At 36.4% G+C, this 15,220-nt stretch overlaps 1 non-coding gene across 1 annotated transcript; it reads right to left on the reverse strand.

The window, feature by feature from the left end:
• Nucleotides 1–3,366: 3,366 nt before the first annotated feature.
• Nucleotides 3,367–3,469, reverse strand: LOC128592720 (U6 spliceosomal RNA). The gene has a single exon (XR_008381988.1). It is a non-coding gene; the product is annotated as a U6 spliceosomal RNA (small nuclear RNA).
• Between the last annotated feature and the right edge of the window lie 11,751 nt (nt 3,470–15,220).

Here is a 15,220-nt window from a genome sequence, read left to right on the forward strand (position 1 = left end):
AGAGGCACAGGAATAACTGTCTCAAATGTCATTGTTTCTTTGGGCCTATCTTCCTTTCAATGACAATGCCATTTTTGACAGTCAAGTTCTTTCATTGTAAGCACCTAAGAGGAAAGCCTATATTGTTAAATTTCATTTCTCCTTGCTATAAAATGCTTTATGTGAAGAAAATAATGGCTTTTATTTTTCATTACCTTTCTAATTCACCTCAAGATATCTGTGTGGAAAAAGATACTTAATCACTTATTAAATATTCATTTCAAATTCTAATTCCTGTATGTTTCCACAAAAGACATCATATTGTTGGATTTTCTAACTTTTGACTTACAATGATATCTTAATTAGGAAAATAATTACAGGCTCAGTGCCTGTAGCTCAGCGGCTACGGTGCCAGCCTCATACACCGGAGCTCGTGGGTTCAAACCCAGCCCAGGCCTGCCAAACAACAATGACAACTACAACCAAAAAATAGCCAGGTGTTGTGGTCGCACCTGTAGTCCCAGCTACTTGGGAGGCTGAGGCAAGAAAATCGCTTAAGCCCAAGAATTGGAAGTTGCTATAAGCTGTGATGCCGCAGCATTCTACCGAGGGTGACATAGTGAGACTCTGTCTCTAAAAAAAAGAAAGAAAGAAAAGAATTACATATAGAAGTTGAATCATTAGCTCATTTTAAAATGCAATGTTTTTTTCAGAAGGTATTGACAATTAAAACTGCAAGTGATACTTCATTCATCTGTTCTAAATTTTTCTTTTACCAAATGAGGCTCTTTCCCTCAACTTCCCTATGAAGCCAACCCAGTTCCGTATTATAATTAGTATTTGTAAAGAGAGAAACTGTACCCAAAAAAGCATGAATAACTGTACTGTTAGAATATATGTGAAGAGTGACTACATATTACTGAAAGAACCACTTACATATTACTGACTTCCTTCTAGTTACAATTTATGTCTTCCAAAAAAAATGATGATTTACTCTCTTTCTAGAAATAAAAAAGGAGAAATGCCAAAGACACTGCTGACATAAATCATCTTTATTGTCTTCATTTCCAATGACAAATAAATGGAATTTGAAAGCGATGTTTTCAATATAACATCAGAAAGTCTAATGATGTTAGAATAAATTCATCTTCACTGCAATGAAAAAGAAAATGTAAATTGAAGTTAATCGGTTTTGGGGGTGGGGGGGTTGTTTCCGTTTTTTGGCCAGAGCTGAGCTTGAACCTGCCACCTCCGGCCTATGGGTCCATGCCCTACTCCTTTGAGCCACAGGCACCACCCTAAAGTTAATTGTTTTAACCAAGTCGAGGTTACTTGGTCATGTAGAAGGTGAAGTTAGTGGAGGGAGAGGAAGGATTTGAGTCCAGAGCTGAGGTTCTGACTTTAATTAATATACTTTTGGGAAGATGTTTAATTCATATGAGCTTCTAATTTTTGCACATCTAAAATTCTATCAGTGCTGATTTCGAATAAATTTCTATTAGAAATACTAAATGATGCCCATCAACCCAGGGATGGATTAACAAACTGTGGTATCTGCATATTGTGGAATACTATTTAGCCATTAAAAAGATGAAGACTTTGCGTCTTCTGTATTTACCCGAAAGGATTTGGAGAACATTCTCCTAAGTAAAGCATCTCAAGACTGGAAAATCAACCATCCCATGTACTCGATACTAAGCTTAAACTAGTAGATCAACAACTACAGGCTCACATGAGAGAAAAACACAACTAAATTCAAGGGCTGGCATACAATGCACCGGTATATGGAAAATTTCCTGGGTGAAGAACTCAACTACAATTCGGCCTTTACCTCACAACTGCAGCAGTGTAAGCTAATTGTGTATACCATGATATTAATCTGGGGGGAAAAAAAAGAAAAACTAAACCAATAATAAAAAGCCTTGGAAATTTTTAGCACATATAGAAATAAATATAACATTTATATCATGTTCTCTTTTTTCTTTGTACTTTGTATAAGTAAAATCTAACTTTCAGTACGATAGTGACATTACCAAGCACAATTTTCTTAGAACAATTGTCTAGCTCATATTGTTATATGGTTTTATCTTCTGCCTTTCTGAGATTTTTCTTTGTAGAATTTAATTCCATTACTGCTATCTAATCTTGCTGTCATATGATCATAGTCTTCATTAATGCATAATTGCCTTCTCTTCTTCTCCATATTTCTTTATGCAGAAGATTAATATAAAATTGCAGTTCATTAATTATACCAGCATAAAAATCCTTGTTAATTTGATTACTTCATGCATTTACCTGTGAACCTCCCCTTTCTTGATTTCCCCCCCAATCTAGTTATGTTTATTTATTCTTGCCTTCATCTTTTTATCTTATAATTTTTTTATGCAATTGAAAGCAATTTTTTAAAAATTCAGAACTGGGTGTATCTGAACTTCAGTAGATCATAAAAACATGATGTGATGCAGGTGCTAAAGACAGAAATAATCATATCAAATGGTATCGTAACATTACAAAGTGTATTTAATGACTTAAGACTTAAAGGAAGATTTCAGGACGTGGTAGGGACCTATAACTCAGACGGAAACTCACCTTGTTGACAAGCCAAACAGCCAAATCATGAAGAAAGAGAGCAAACAAGCAATAAACTGCCTACTCAGACACAGGAAGGACGCACAGTGGGAATATTGGACAGGTATTTTCCTTTCAGCTAGTTTGGGGGCACTTAATGTTTCTTGTTTTGTATCGACTATAGATTTGGCACTACTGTTATATATAAACTTTGTAAGAAGAGAAAGCCTAGCACCTTTAATTGATGAATTAAGGAATGATAACCCCACATTAGGTTATCTTCCTGGCATTATTCCTGCTAACTGCTCTATTTTTCAAAACAAACAAACAAAAAAACATTTTGCCAAGTCTTTTAATGGTTTGTTTTAGGATAACTAAAGAGATAACTGAAATCGCTCTTTAGCATCTTCACCATCTTTAACCAAACAGTTTGCCTTTGGGGGAACTTCCAGTAGGTAGGGATTATGACATGCATTGACCCTTATCCCCGACGCTTCTATTTCTTGGCAAACTTCCACTCTCAAACCTGCCCATCAGCCCCTGTGATGACTCTATCACATAGTTATCTCCAGTTTGGAGAACAAATTAAAAATTTTTGAGATAAATGCTTACTAGCTTTCTACTTTCATTCATTCCCCCCCCACTTTATTTTATAGATAATGTAGTTTTGATTTTTGTTTTTTCTGAAAATGTAATTAATACAAGTCAAATGTGTGTGCCACTTTAAATTCCATGAAATGACTTGGCTAAAATTAATTATGGCAGCTAGGTCGTTAATAGCAGCCTAAAGTAAATCTGTTTTGTTTTTTGTTTTTTGTTTTTAACATAGAACACCCCATGAATTTGCATGTCTTCCCTGCACAGGGGCCATGTGCATCTTCTCTGTATCATCCCAGTTTTAGTCTATGTGCTGTAGAAGTATCTTCTCTGTAGCACCTGACGTAAATCTTACTGTTTGAATAGCCCACTTAGGATGTGTTTACATCTTCAGTAGCTTCTAGATCTAGAAGAACATCTGAAATGGCTGTCATCCATACACGCCATATTGTGTCCCATCAAAACTAGGTTTCCATTAAGCTCCCTCCCACTTTCAGTGGAAAAAACTCACAGTTATGAAATTTAAGATCTACACCAACTGCAAATGGTATAATCGTGGGGATGAGGAAGTGTTATTCTGATGGTTGTTTCTGCTGTGGTTGCTATTGTGAATAGTAACCAACATTTACACAGCATTTTATGGTTTGGAGTGTGCTGGCCTGCGCACTGCTTTACTAAAGGTGACAAACGAGGAAATTCACAGTTAATAATTTCAACTCCTGAATGAGATAGTTTAATTTTTTTCCTTCTTGCTATCAGACTTGAGGAGAATGTCTATTAGGCTTATGCTCATTATGGGTGAGGATTCCAGACACTGTTGAAACGGGTTACTGAAGTGAAAAAGAAGGGCGTACTGTCAAGCTGTGAGACTGGAAAGTAGAAAATGACTTTGGCAACGATATAGGTCATGAGAAATTGCAGGCAGCAATAGAAATGCTGAAGGAAGCGGTAGAATCCAAGTAAAATCTTAGAAAGCAAATAAATAGCATTGGTGCATTAGAATAATAAATTAAAGTATGAGTACCCCTTTAGAAGCCACTTGGTATGAATTCATGTGTTGAAAGCATTGACATTGACAGATATAAGCATTTGATTTGAGCTGCTTATGGGAAGACCCAAGATGGAAAGAAATCACGTTGTCTTCCAATACCAGCTGAAGTTAATTTGGGGGTTCCTGTCAAATAAAACCCTTAGATATATCTCCCTCTACTATCTCACTGTACAATTAAAATTTATTTATATGATTCCAACATCAACAACCGACAGCATATCCAATATCATAGGTCTTTATGGAACTGGGAAGATCTGACATCCTCCTCCCATCTTCCACACACTGCTTCACTCCCCGCTCTCCCCCGACCCCAGGTTACGAAAGAATGTGAGATGGATATCCCAGAATTCTGAGATAAATTCTCAGAATATGCAAAAAGTCACTGAATTGGGAGGGAGGGACCAAAGAGAGCTGAGTATATAAGAAAATGGAGTAGTATTTTTATTTGTTTGCTTTGTCTCTGAGTGAGGAGGAGAAGGGAAGGACCACCAAAGAAAAGATAAAGGGAAAACAGCTGCGTAAGAGTCGATCGGGAAGCTGCCTAGAAGGGTAGGAAGCTGAAGCCTGAGGCCCGAGAGGCCTGAAGACATTTTAAGAACATGATATTTCCTATGTAGTTTAGTTGGTATTGCAGCAATGTACTTTCCAAGCCCCAAACTTGTAGTGATCTCTCATACACACAGAGGTTTCCCATGTGCACATCTGAATATGTGTGTTGTGTGTATAACAATAAGAAAAAGGGACAATTAGAAGCAGCTGTACTCATTTTATTATTTTTATTTTATTTATTTTTTGAGACAGACTCTCACTTTGTCACCGTAAGTGGAGTGCTCTGGTGTCATAACTCATACTCTTGTGCTTGAGCAATCCTCTTGCCTCAGCCTGCTGAGTAGCTGGGACTACAGACATGTACCATGAAGACACCCAGCTAAGTTTTCTATTTTTAGTGGAGTCAGGGTCTCGCTCTTGCTCAGGCTGGTCTCCAATGCCTGAGCTCAAGCACTCGGGCTCCCAGAGTGCTAGAATTATAGGCATGATCCAGTGCACCTGGCAGATATATGTATTTTAAATGAATAATTTCTTTAAAGAATAATTTAAACATGAGTAAAAATAAGAACATGAAAGAACTGTAAAAGTAACAAAGTTAAGCATTGTATCATTTAATGCTGTCCTGGTACGGGCTCCCTTTGGAAAAAGCTAGCCTTAGACTTTGAGTTTGGGTCTTAAGACCAGGGCGGTGCCTGTGGCTCAGTGGGTCGGGCGCCGGCCCCATATGCCGAGGGTGATGGGTTCAGACCGGCCCCAGCCAAACTGCAACAACAACAAAAAATAGCTGGGCGTTGTGGCGGGCACCTGTAGTCCCAGCTACTTGGGAGGCTGAGGCAAGACAATCGCCTAAACTCAGGAGTTGGAGGTTGCTGTGAGCTGTGATGCCATAGCACTCTACCAAGGGTGACAAAGTGAGACTCTGTCTCTACAAAAAAAAAGAGAAGACCAGATATCGTTACAGAGTAACTCTCCTTGTTGAAATCTATGTAAGTTTGGCAGATAAGCCAGCGTCAAAATGTTTGGAATGTTCAAGGTCCTCACCAGAGCTTCTCTGCACTCACAAGGGCGAGGGTTGGGACTGTGCGTGTGTTGGGGTAAGCTTGCTTCAGGTGAAGTGGACTGGCTAAGCGTTTCTGGTTACTTCGTGCCACACTTCACTTTTAGTGATTTGGTTCAGCATCCCTATTGAGCCAGACACGAAATCTAACTTTTTTCTCCCATATTCTTAAATACTATAAGGCATGAATAAAAAGTGGTCAATTCTATCTGAGTTGTCTTTAAATTATATTTAGAAATGCATTGTGACTGAAAGGCCTATAAAAAGCCAAATAGATCATTCTTTAACGATAGGATTTCTTCCACTTTGACAGCTTCAAGTAGAGTGAGAAGAAAGAGAAGGAAATTTACAAAGCTGAAAACTATTTTGTCTATTTATAATACCAACACCATTGAAAATCAATAGATTTAAGACATGGTTTTTTATTCTTACCTGCCTGACTGGTCACTATCAGGAAAAAAATATTAAACACCTATTACAACTTTTCTTTTTTTTAATTAAATCATTTGTACATAGATTATGAATACAATTATGCCATTGTGGGATTCAATGTGTTGATTATTTGTACAAATTGCAGTGCTTACATTCTACTAATTAACATAGCCTTCATCTCATTTGCCCAATTACAGTGTTAAGACATTCGACACCTGATAGATCCAACTTGTACTTGCAATATGCTCCATAGGTGTGGTCCCCCTACTAACCCTCCCTCTATCAACCCCTCCCTTCTTTTCCCCTCCCCCTTCCCTTCCCTCCTTCATCTTGGGCTATAGTTGTGATTCAACTTTCATATGAAAGTGTGAATGATTTTTAATTGGTTTTATAGTAGTCCTGAGTACATTGGATTTTTTTTCCATTCCTGAGATACTTTACTAAGATACTTTCCAGCTCCATCCACATAAACATAAAAGAGGTAAAGTCTCCATCTTTTTTAATGCTGCATAGTATTCCATGGTATACATATACCACAATTTATTAATCCATTCATGGGTCGATGGGCACTTGGGCTTCTTCCATGACTTTGCACTTATGAATTGAGCTGCAATGAACAATCTGGTGCAAATATCTTTGTTGCCAAATTATTTTAGGTCTTTTGGATATACTCCTAGAAGAGGAATTGTAGGAACAAATGGCAGGTCTACATTTAGATCCCTGAGTGTTCTCCAAACTTCCTTCCAAAAGGAATGTACTAGCTTGCATTCCCACCAGCAGTGCAGAAGTGTTCCCTTTTCTCCACATCCATGCCTACATCTGTAGTTTTGGGATTTTGTGATGTGGGCTACTCTTATTGGAGTTAGATGGTATCTCAGATTAGTTTTGGTTTGCATTTCTCTGATGATTAAAGATGATGAGCATTTTTTCATGTGTCTGTAGACTGTGCACCTGTCTTCTTCAGAGAAGCTTCTGTTCCTGTCTCTTGCCCACAATGAAATGGGATCACTTGTTTTTTTCTTAGTAATAAGTTTGTGTTCTCTGTGGATTCTGGTTATTAGACCTTTGTTGGAAATATAACCTGCAAAAATCCTCTCCCGTTATGAGGACGGTCTATTTGCTTTACCTAGTGTGTTCTTGGCAGTGCAGAAGCTTTTTAATTTGGTCAGATCCAGTAACTTTTCTATTTTCTTCATGGATTTGGGAATAATTACCTTTGAGTTACCCTGAATGTAGATTTTAAAACAACAACTTATGAGTATTCTGTTGACTATTATTTAGTTCTAATGGTATTCTGTATTGAGGGGAATTCAGTTGTAGAGGGAAGACTCTACTCAGCTAGGTTAAAAAGAAGAGGACTTCTCAAAGAGGCTATTAAGTGGCTCACAAATTTGGGGGAATGCTAAAGAAACTGACTCATGGCTGAGCTTTGAACAATGAGTTTTAAAGTCATACTGTTTCCAGGTAAGAGTCTTAGCACTGTATTGTAGAACCAAACCACCAGGAGTCTGGCGACCCAGAAATGATGGAACCCTGTGAAATCAGAAAATTGACTAGAAATTAGGAAGCTTTTGCTAACTGTTTCTGGCTCCAAAACATACAGCTATTACTATAATATGCACAAATGAAATGGATACTTTCTTCTCGGTTCCTCTTCAGATACATCTTCCTTCCAATTCCAGGTGATGATGGCACATCTCACTGGTGGAAATTAAGTCATATAGGGAAACCTCAGGGTGTCTGATAAATGTGGTCTTTGCTTTCCAGCCTCTGCCCACTTGAAAGAGGATGGAATGCAGTTTTGAGTAAGCCATTTCATGATATCAGCTACACATTTGTCTTGATTGTGGCCTTAGGGAGTTAATTCAGTAATATATTCTATTAAATAAAATATTTAGAATAACCAGAATTTATGAATAAAACATGAGAATAAAATTTTAAAATCCTTACTAACACAGGAAAGGATAGCATGAAAACTTGTATAACATAGATTTGTAGTTCTTAATTAGTATTGCGCACCCTCTACAGACATATCTGAATATATATGTGGGGTGATGTTGTTGGTTATCACAATGACTGCTGAATGCTAAGAGCATTTAGTGAATAGGGGCCAGAGGTAGTAAGTGCCTCAGTAAATGGGACATAAGATAAAATTTCATACAGTGAAGAATTGTCTCACTGCAAATACAGAAGCTGTACTGAGAAATATTAACATATGTAATCTCTAACTAATTTCAATAACCCACATTATCATCAGAAAAAGTTTACTGATATAAATGATCTATTCTGTTTCTTTAGATTCTGTTAATGGAAGGGAACATACCCAGATGCATGTTAATATGGAAATAGGTTAAAAAGGAGCAGGAATACGTAAAAGAGATTAATATTTTATGAAAAAAAGAATCATTTGACTTTACTGTATGGTAGTTTTCAAAGTATGCTCAGCTAACCAAAAGCATTAGCAGCATCTTAGAACTTGTTAGAAATGCCAACTCCCTGGTCCCACATCATACTTACTGAATCAGAAACTCTGGGTTGGGGCCCAGATTCTTGTGATGTACTTTAAGTTTTGATGACTGCTGGTTTTGACGTGATTTAAGTGTTCATGACTGCTGGAACAAAAGCCTCGAGGAGTGAGCATTGTAAAAAGTTGGGTGTAATTAGGGAATTCCAGTTTCATGTAATTAGGGAAGTCCAGTCTTCATCTGTGAAGAGAATGCTCAAAGGAAAGAAACTGTGGGTGAACATAGCCTGCTCTGGGAAAATTTTTGGTTCCTCCAAGGCATGCTTTCCAAGATTTGGAGAATAGATTTAAGACATAAAATACACTAGGGAATTGCAACAGAGCAAGTCAGAAATGGAGTGAATTGGCTTTCTGTGTCTGCTACAAAAATTAACCACAAGCTTAAGGGTATAAGGTATAAGGACAATTTCTATAGATCCAAAGTCTAACATAGGTCTTGCCAGGCTAAAATCAAGGTGTCTGTATGCCTGAATTTCTAATAGGGGCCTCTGGAGAAGAATATATTTTTAAGCTCATTCATGTTGTTAGCCAAAAATTTAGTTCCTTGAGGTTGTAGGACTGAGATCTCCATTTCCTTGTCAGGTAGGGCACCCTTGACTCCTAGAGGCCTCTCTCTAATTCTTGAATATAAACCCCTACAACAAATCCTTCTCACGTTCAGAATCTCTGACTTCTCCTGTCTTTGTTACTATTCGGTCTCCCACTATATTTATTTGGCTCCAGTAGGAGGAAGTTCTCCGCTTTTAACAGATCTGTGATTAGACTGGGCTGACCTGAATAATCCAGGTTAATCTTCCTAAAGTCCATAACTTTAATTACATCTGCCAAATCCCTTTTGCCATGTAATGTAATATATTCACAGGTTCCAGGGATTAGGGCATGAACACCTTTGGAGAGCCATGATTTAGCCTATCACGTGGGGGAGTTAATTTATTCATACCTTCACACATAGCATTAACTGTGCTTAGCTCTGAAGTGTAAAACAATAAAGGCTGCAGTTCCTTACTTCAAGGATATTATAGTCTAGACTATGTAGGCTTAGTAAGATGCAGACATCTTACTTAACTCACCCATAATAGTAATTTCTATATGTTTTATAATTTTGTGAATATTTAATAGTATATTAAATACTAACAAGAATCATAGGTAATAGAACTTTAATGTTAGGCATTCAGCACTTGGAAAATGTATCTACTCTTTTGGGTTTCAGGGAGGTTGAAGTTTAGTCCCAGGCCAGAGAGTGGCAAAGACAGAGATTCCCAATTATTAAGCCAAAATAGAAGTCTATTTCCTCACAGTGGACTGGTGTCATGAGTGAAGCTAGCGGGAACCTGGAATAAAGAGTAATGTAAGAATATAGGTACGAATTCAAAGACAAAAGGATGAGAAGGCCAGGTGCAATGGCTCACACCTGCAATCCCAACCCTCTGGCAGGCCCACACAGGAGAATTGTTTGAGCTCCAGGGTTCGAGACTAGCCTGAGCAAGAGCTAAACCCTATCTGCACCAAAAATAGAAAAATTAGCAGGGCATTGTGGCGGGTGCCTGTAGCCCCAGCTATGATGATGCCACCACACTCTACCCAGGGGACAGAGGGAGATTCTGTCTCAAAAAAAAAAAAAAAATGGCTGAAGACGCTAGAATTTGAGGGAGCCACATGTGCACGGGGATTTCCCTTTTGTGGTTCAAGAGATCAAGAAATCAGAAAGACCATAAAGTTCTGAGTGGTTGGAGGAAATCGTCTTCAAGATTTTTAACAGTCAGTCATCATCAAGTTTAAGGATTCTTTTCCTAATGAATGAGCTTGACATTTAAAGAGCCACTGGCATGTATATATGTTGATTATTGCTTCTACTTCAACTTTTTTGTTAAAAATGCAATCATAAAAGCCGCGTGGACTTTGTAAAAATCTAAATGGACTGACAGAAACTATCTAAATAGCTTATGAGTTAGTCAGTCCTCAGTAGGGCAATATCTGACCCTGAAGTTGAGGCTTTGCCTTCGGGGATTGGACCTCACTTCCAATAGTGTTCATGGCTGCCGTGCCTCATGCAAGGCGAGTAACATCTGGCTGTTCTGATGGATTATTTGCACATAATGGTAGATAGTCACATCATGGTTTTATTGTCACCTAGATTCTGAATCTTTATGACATTATTGGGGAGGGGAGCATAAGACCTCAGATAAAAGAGACAGGGGGTTATGCCTCGGTCTTTGGCTTACTCCAGATGTGACCTGGCATAAATTAATCACCTTTCTCTTGATTTAGCTTAGAATTGCAACCTATGCTGGCTTGTGGCAAAGCCACAATCAACTGTGGATGATTTCAACATAAAATGTACACTCCATACAATTGGCTGTATTTTCCTATAATCTTATCAAGATAGATTTTTGCCTCATAAGATGACAGAAAATAGAAACTTCCAAAAATTGTTACAGATCACTTGTATTAAAAGTGTATATTGCTCTGGAAATGCTAACCAATGATAGTAACTATTGGAAAAGACCTTAATTGAGGGACTCAAAATAGCTCACTGCAGGCCAAATTGAGCACATTCTTTTAGTTGTGTTAATATTATACAGAGGAAATAAGCAAAAATTTTAAGATGATAATGTTTTATTCAACAGCTTCACTGACATTATTCTCCCAGGTCTTCTTATTCAGGATTGCCTCTGCTAATTGCTTTAATATTTTCCAACAAGTATATTTCTGAGCCAAGAATGCCCAGCATCCAAATTACTGATGCTCAGGGCAGGTGGGCCACAGCTGCAGGAGACATAAAATCACAGCTTGAATCTGCTCTTTTTTGTCTAATTCTATATACTTTATCTTAAAATATAATTCCTAAACCTGAAAAGGTGGCAATAGTAATTCCTCAGGAAAATGGTCCAACGTTTCCAAATTTTTCTATACTTTGAAGTGAATATCTGAAAAGTTACATTACCATCTTGTTTTTATTAAGGATTTTTATTCTTTCTAAAATATACAAATTACAGGAATTTTACTCTGTAATTAATTTACTTGATCTCCCTTCATATAGTCTACCATTTTATGAACCTGAGTACCATAATCTTGGCAAAGTAAGGCTATATATTTCCATATATTATCTTTAATACACCACAGCCGTGACGGAATAAAATTTATTCTGAAAGGTGAGTGGAAATTATTTTAGAAGCAGATTTAATAAAATAGCATAAAATTTTATTTCCTTTAGATTTATAAGAAAATTATATGTATAAATACTAAATTAATTAAGCTATTTTATTAAGTAATAACCTGATTTATAATAATTTTTTTTGCCCATAATACTTGGCCACAGGCTTATCCCAAATCCAAGTTTTTGAGGAATTCAAGCAAAGAATCCAGCCAGACACTTTGACTTTGTATAGTTTTCAGACAGAGAAAAATATTTATGAAAAGGAATTTATAGAAAAGTTATTTCTCTTGGCATTTGTCTGTTTCTTTGTTTATTCTGACTTGTTCTATCTTCTTTCTGAGGCTCTTCTTTCACTGTCCTATTTTTCTACAAGAAAAAGGCATGTGGAAAGTATAATTATTATCTTTAAGTGGATATGAAGCATTGGTTTCCCATTACATAAATAAAGGCATTCTACAATTCTATAGGTAAATGCTGTTATGTTTAAAGACACAAATAGAAAAAGAAAGGCCATAACATCTTATTAAAGACTTGCTCCAATCATCTATGGAACAGACAGAAGTGCCTTTAAACATTTTTAAAACAGGGTTAGATATTTAAAAATATTAGTGAGTTCCCTTTATGTGGTACAGCTAACAAACATTTGTGAAGCTGCTGTTTACTAACTCTTCTGACTGCCTTTTCTATTACACCGGGTTCCTGTAACTAGAATCACTTGCCATTGCACTAATGCTGATGACAGGTGCTAATTGTTTACAGTGTAGAATCTTTCTTCTTTATAAAAGGCAAAATTCATCTCTTAATCTCTGTCTCTCTTTCTCTCCCTCTTAAGCAACATGTCTCTGGTTTAATGGATTTCCTTGAAAAATATCACTGTTATGGCTGAGTGTTTATGCTCCCCTCAAAGTCATATGTTGAAGCCCTAACTCCCGATATTCTGTTGTTCCAAGACAGCACCTTTGAGAAGTTATTAGGGTTAGACAAAGTCATCAGGGTGGGGCCCTCGTGATAGGAGTAGTGCACTTAAAAGAAGAGCCACTAGAGAACTTGTACTCTCTCCACCGTGTGAGAGCACAGTCTGCAAGCCAGGCCCTCAGGACCGCACCCTGATCTCAGACTCCCCAGCCTGCAAAACTGAGAAAATAAATTTCTTTTATTTAAGCCACAAAGTCTCTAGTATTTTGTTATGGCACCTGAGCTGACGAATATAATCACAACATCCATTAAACACATGTGACAAGATCATACTAAATACAGTCAGCTTTCTTAACCAGGCCTTCCTGGGTCAAGAAATACAGTCACTTTCCAATAACTCAGTGCTTGCATTTTTCTGTGTATTTACTTAGCTTTCATGTGTTATCATGAGACAATACTGTCTTATAAATATTGCAAATGTTTTAGTTAAAAACACTCAATAAGATGCAGACTCTTGCAGATGTATTATGAAAAGTAGAAAAGGGAAAGATCTCGAAAGAAATTGGTGATAAGAAAATATAGAACTGGAAATTTGCTTCTTGTTTGTAGACCATAAAAAATACCATGCAAAGCTCTGTTTTGTTTTTTTTTCTTTTTTACTGGATCTGTATTCTTTTTATAAGTGCTACAAAACTGTTCATTATTTTGAAAATTGACTATAGTATTCATCACTAAGTGAAGTAATAAATAGAAACAATGGAAAGAAGAAGTTGCCTAATAAGGATAATTTATTTGCATCTAGAGAATTTATTATGCTTTCAAGCATTGCATTCTTGTTGAGCAGTATTTACCACCTTGTAGTTGAGACAAGCTTATAATTCTTTAATCAGAAGAAATTAGCAATGTTACTATTAAACTAGATTATAATATTTAATCTTGTTTTTTCTACTACAAAGCCCTAACTCCTAGTTTCTGTAGCATCCACCATTGGAATGCTCATGTAATGTGCAAAAATAATCATACTTTCATACATGTGCAACTCTGTATTTTTTTAGAACATTAGAATGAATCTCATGTTAGTGTCTATAAGAAATTTAGGCTAAACTGTACATAGCACATTAGGGTGAACCTCATTTACTTAATATATGCATAAAAAATTGAAAATGTCTTTTTCAAATTCAAAACAGAAAGAAAGAAAGTATTGCTAGGGAATTTTTAACATGATATATAACCCATTGACTTTTTAATTATATGTCACATATATGCATATTATATGTGAACATATATTAAAATACAATGTTGACTAATAGCAAATCCTATGGCAAATAAATACCAGTTTATTAATTATAATTCAATGTAAAAATTTCATTTTAAAACTTAAATATATTTGGTTTACTGAAGTCTATGTTTTCAGAGAAAACTCTTTATGAAGCTTGCATCCCAACGAACATGCAATTTCTCAATAATTTGGTCATGGGAAGTGCAAGACTTTCCCTTGGTTCACATTACTGCCATTAACAATAGCACAATTAATAAACGCAGAGAGCAAATAATCACTATTGTTTTGGCCTTAACTAATGTTAAAATTGCAACAAAACTTAGACTTGTGAAAAAGGAAGAGCAGCAAGTTGATAGAATTCTGAATTATGAGAAATAATTTAAAGAATTGCAGTTTTATTATGTTCACACGGATATCAGAAGTAGGCTAACAAAGTGATATCAAATAAATGTCCTGAAAAGAACTGACAATAGATAAAAGAGAATGGTTTATACAGTTTCCGATTTATCATTGCTTATTAATTATTTATGCTATCTGTAGATTTCATTCTCTTAAATAGTTTAGACACGCTCCTTGCAAACACTGTTATCAAGGCCTCATTTTTTTTAAGCTAGCTGTATTGCCAGGGGTTAGAAATGCATTCTAAGAGAAGAAAAACAGGCTCTTTAAATTCCACCCTCAAAACCAGCTTCTTCTGATAGCATAAATGAGAACATATTATTCCTATTTCCCTAGGAATAAAAGAAATTTTCTGGTAACTATTGTCAGGAGCTTATACTTGATACAGACAAAAGCTATAATTCAGATAACATGTACAATTTCCAGTAAAGGCCTGGGAGACTTACTGTGACTAATGTAAATATTGCCTAGAATATATAAACGACTTCTAACTTAACACCATGTTTACTTAAAATTTTGAGATTGACACGAAGAGATCTATATAAGCCTTAAATAAAATGTGCATTCATACATTCCTTATTTTAATAAAACTTCAACAAAAGCTGACTTTGTGCCAGGCAGTGAGCTAGATGATAAGTCTACAATTCAAAACAGACCCTGTCCTCATCCCCGTGGTACATAGAGTTAAATAGAAAAGCTGGAAACAATTTACA

This window comes from Nycticebus coucang, chromosome 1 (assembly GCF_027406575.1).
Source record: "Nycticebus coucang isolate mNycCou1 chromosome 1, mNycCou1.pri, whole genome shotgun sequence".
NCBI classification, from domain to species: domain Eukaryota; kingdom Metazoa; phylum Chordata; class Mammalia; order Primates; family Lorisidae; genus Nycticebus; species Nycticebus coucang.